General features: G+C 51.1%; 1 pseudogene; it reads right to left on the reverse strand.

Moving 5' to 3' along the window:
• Nucleotides 1-771: 771 nt before the first annotated feature.
• On the reverse strand, nucleotides 772-4,357 carry LOC144163352 (RNA polymerase-associated protein RTF1 homolog pseudogene; annotated as a pseudogene).
• Between the last annotated feature and the right edge of the window lie 104 nt (nucleotides 4,358-4,461).

Consider the following 4,461-nt stretch of genomic DNA (forward strand, 5'->3'; position numbering starts at 1 on the left):
GGAAAGCTGCCGACATCTTGCGCACTGCTTGTCATCAAGACCAGAATGAATTAAAGAATGGTAGACTTACGATTGAAGGGACACATTTAAAGCAGGGTTAGAGCTTCTGTAAAAACTTGCCAGTCCACCACTGCAAGAACTTTGGCTAGCTTTTCCTATAGTGACACTAGTTCTTCAAATTGAGCACTTTCAAGACACTTTCCAGCAAACAAGATACTCAAGGTTCTGCCACAAACCCTGGCGGCTGGTGCAATTTAACATAGGTAGCTCTCACAGCTTTCCAAAATGCCAGAGTGCAAGTTCAAGGCCATTTTCATGGCTGACCTATCAGTATTATAGGACTACATAACGCACTCCTCCCATCAGCAAAATCTGCAGCTGTCCTCAGCTGATAGAGATTTAGAAAGTGAATTCATCCTCCATCAGAGAAGTGGAACCACCTTCCCAGACAAATTTCAGGCACTTATGATTGCACAGCTCTGCACTGCATTAACCATTAAGGCAAATGACACAGGGTGTCACTAAGGCCTGCACAATAGTTGCCACATTTTAATTTTGTTGTATGCTCCTTATAGATTATTCGCACCCACTCCTCTCTAAATATTTTGGCCTTGAGGGTAAAATAAATGATTTACTTATTATCACGTCTACAAAAAATGTTTCGTGGATTTTGGAAAGCGCCGGCAGTTCTTTTGCATGCCAAGTGCGATTAGTTAGCACATCTGGTGAAAACGATCCGACAATGAAGGCTACACAATAAATACACTGCAATGAGTCATGCTTTGCTTTATTGTGGCAATGAGTGCTCAGACTATTCTAAACACTGATGACGTATGATAAACGAAAGGAAGACACAAAACGAAAACAGCCAGTCGCCACCCGTCTTTTACTAGCAAGAAGTCGCTAGTTCACTAGTGTTTCATGAATCACTATTTACAATGCACGTCGATAGTAAGTATGCAACATACACCTCGTGGCTAGCAACCCCAAAATTACTGGTTTCATCTCCGCCGAAAAGATCGTGCAGAAATGCTTTGTAGATGCCACTCCTGCTTTCCGCATCAACACAATTCACAGCACATGTCAAACCGGTAATCTCCTCAGGTGCTTTTCCACCTCAAAGTTAAAAGTGCCTAATTTGACACCCTCGAATGCAGGTGTTCTTCTGGTAACACTTCATCTCAATTCACAATGGGCATGTTCACGATATTCACCATTCCACATTAGTTCAACAACAACACCATTTCATAATTCCATGCTAGATCTCCGCTATGATGTTATATCATGCAACATGGCTGCCAAAACAACCATCGTATCGTCAGTCTGTGCCCCTTGCATAGGCATTGCAGCTTCTCAGTGTTTCAACAGCTGTCTCGTCGACAGCGCAAAAAAAAAAAACCTTGAAGCACCGCACCCACTTGTGCCAACTCGCCCACTAACAGCCACCAACAACCCGCATGCGTTTGGTTACGCCCAAAAGTCAAACACTATGGAACAGGAATCAAGTGTAAAGAAAGGGACAACACAACTGTAAATAATCATCTCAACAAAAAAGACAAATTGCTCTGGGCACAGCTGTTAAGGTTCTCGAAGCATGGCAAACACACTACCTCCGACAGCTTGCATGTAATGCCCCTAGACTAAAAAATCTTTACGGTGTTTAGCAACCAAACGCACCAGCATGCTGTGGATACTCGAACATCAGCGCACGGCACTGCATGCAATCAAAATGCCTGCACAAAGCGAGTTCAATCCATCAGGAGCGAGTTAACGCGCCGACACAAAAACAAGCTCAGGTGGCAAGGAGCATAGGGGACATCGAAGTGATCACTTAGAGCCACACTCCAGAAATGGGGAGGGGGAAAAAAAAAAGGTGGCACTCATGAGGAACACTGCAAACAGTCAATGCCCACTGCCAAGCACAGGCTAGAGAAAGGTCATATAAGCCCGCGCAGCTTCTTGTATTCTTCTAGGTTTAGTGAGCGCTTCGGGGGCGCCGGCCTCGCACCAGTCGATGGTCTCGCCACGGCCGATGGCGCTGTCGAGACCGAAATGTCCAAGTCGATCTTGATGTCGAAGTCGTGCGCGGAGAACATGTCCTCCTCGCTTCGTTGCTGCTGTGGGTCCTGCTGTTGCTTGCGGGTCGGCACTTCCATCACGGGCAGGCTACTGACCACCGGTTCCTCCGGCTTCGTCTTGGGGGGCGACGCAACCGGAGCCGGCTTCACATCCGCACCCCGAGTCTTGGTGACCAGGCTTGGCGCGCACTTCCGTCTCGTGAACGGGTCATCCGCCTTCTCCTTGTTCAGCTTCGCCTCCTCCAGGATAGCACGCTCGATCTCCACGATGTTCTTCATACGGTTCCGTTCGTTGATGTAGCTGATGGCGCTGATTGTGCTCGTGCGCTGCTTGTCCAGCTCCCTCGCACGTTCCTCGAGCTGCTCCAGTTCTCCCGCCAACCTCTGCGCTTCTTCCTGATCTCCTTTCAGCATCGCCATCTCCTTCTGCTTCATGAGCTGCGTCTTCTTCACCGCATAGTTGCGCGGGTTTCGCTGGAAGCGCTGCTTCTCACTCACAATGGTCTCGACGTCGGACTCCTTGTACTGGTAGTTGAGTGCGTCCTGAACGTCCTTCAGCTTCCGCGTCACCTCTTCCGTTGTTGGAAACGCGACCCCTTCGAGGTTCATCACTTCCCTCCACTTCTGAAACTCCGAGTCGGTGAAGTCTTGGTTCGACACAAACTCGAGCCGGAAGACCCTCTCCTGCTTGCCATGCTTCAGCCTCAGGCCCTTGTTCGTGCGGGACCGTCCCAGGGCGTACACTTTGGCCGTCTCGACCACGTCGGTGATCTGGGCGACCCTGTAGACGGCGCGACCATTGTTGGAGCCGATGCCGATGCGCACAAAGCAGCCTATCACCGTTTTGGCGAAGAATGGGGCGTGCACCCAGCGCTCCAGCTTGTGACGCGACAGACGAATCTTGCTGACCTCTTCCTTCGTGGAGACAATTTGCGGCTTGGCCTCCTCCTCATCTTCCGAGGACGAGGACGAAGATGAGGAAGAACGGCGGCGTTCGGACGTGTCGCCACCAGCCTTGTTGTCCTCTTCGTCATCTCTGTCAGAAGCATCATCGTCGTCGTCATCCGAATAAATGTCGCTGGCTTTGAGCTTCCTAGACGTCTGGGCCTGGGAATCCTCATCTTCCTGCGACTTGCGCTTCTCTTTCTCCTCTTCCTCTTTCTGCAGCTGCTCTTGCATCTGCTTGCGCTTCTTCTCACGCTCAGCCTTGAGGTCCTTGATGGCCTGCGCTTTTTTGTCAAGCTTGTCTTTCCGTTCCTCCACCATGCGGCGCCTCTCTTTGCACCTCGAGCTGGCCGGCACGCCGTCCCCACCTTTGCTGGTGGAAGAGCCGCCTTCCTCCTTCTTGGCTTTCCGCTTCTGCTCGTTTCTTTTGGCAAGTCTCAGCTTCTTCTCAATCTCGAAGCGAGTTTTGAGCACTTCTCTCTTCTCGATACGGTTGAACAGCTCCTGCTCGCGCTCTTTTTCTGTCATCTGCGCCAGCCTCGCCTGGTCCTCTTCATCGCCCAGAAGGTTTTCGTCATACCCATCGTTGAACTCCTCTTCCTCGGGGTCGTCGTCATCGTCGTCGTCGTCGCTGCCGCTGCCACCGGCCGGCGCCGAGGAGCCACCGCCAGAGTCCGAGACCTCGCCCTCTTCGGGCTCCGATGAGGACGATGCACCGCTCTTGTTTTCGGCCTCGCTACCTGACGAGCGGCTCTTCCGAACCGTTTTCTTGGACAGCTTGCCCTTGCGCGATTTCGCGCCTCCCTTGCCGTCGACGGTCCAGTCGTCGTCGCTCTCCGACGTCTCGGAGTCGCTGTACGCCGCCGCGCCACTCTTGGAGCTCTCTTCGGGCTGCGGTTTCGGTGGCGAGCTCTCCGATTCAGATCTCTTTTTCTTAGCGAGCAGCAGCAGCTCGCCGTCCAAGTCATCGGGACTGTCACTTTCCCCGCTGCTCGACTCCAACACTACCCGGTTTTTGCGTTTCACCATGCTGCCCACGAAGGTGTTATTTACACAAATTAGATACACCGGACGTTCACAGAGTAGCGTATTTCGGCAGAGGGCTTCGCACAGTGGTCACCACACTGTTGTTACGAAAACTTACTGCACCAGTCGGTTGAGTCGGCGGCTCAGTTTGGCCCGGGAGCTCGGTTCGAGGGAGCATCATGGCCGCCCTAACCGATGCGTTTTGACTCGGCCGGAGGGGCAATAAATTTCTAATAACAGTACGCAAAAAAAATAGTAATACATATGACTGAAGTAAGTTTAATTTTATAAATAACCGCTTTTTTGAGTTGATAACAATATAATGAGATCTGCTCAGCTCGTTTAATATGCTCCTATGCATGTGAACACAGAGACACCAAAAAAACCCGACTGCTACAAAAAAGTTCTTCCG

This window comes from Haemaphysalis longicornis, unplaced genomic scaffold, assembly GCF_048455015.1.
Source record: "Haemaphysalis longicornis isolate Haplotype H1 unplaced genomic scaffold, Haemaphysalis longicornis Haplotype H1 scaffold_12, whole genome shotgun sequence".
Classification (NCBI taxonomy): Eukaryota; Metazoa; Arthropoda; class Arachnida; order Ixodida; family Ixodidae; genus Haemaphysalis; species Haemaphysalis longicornis.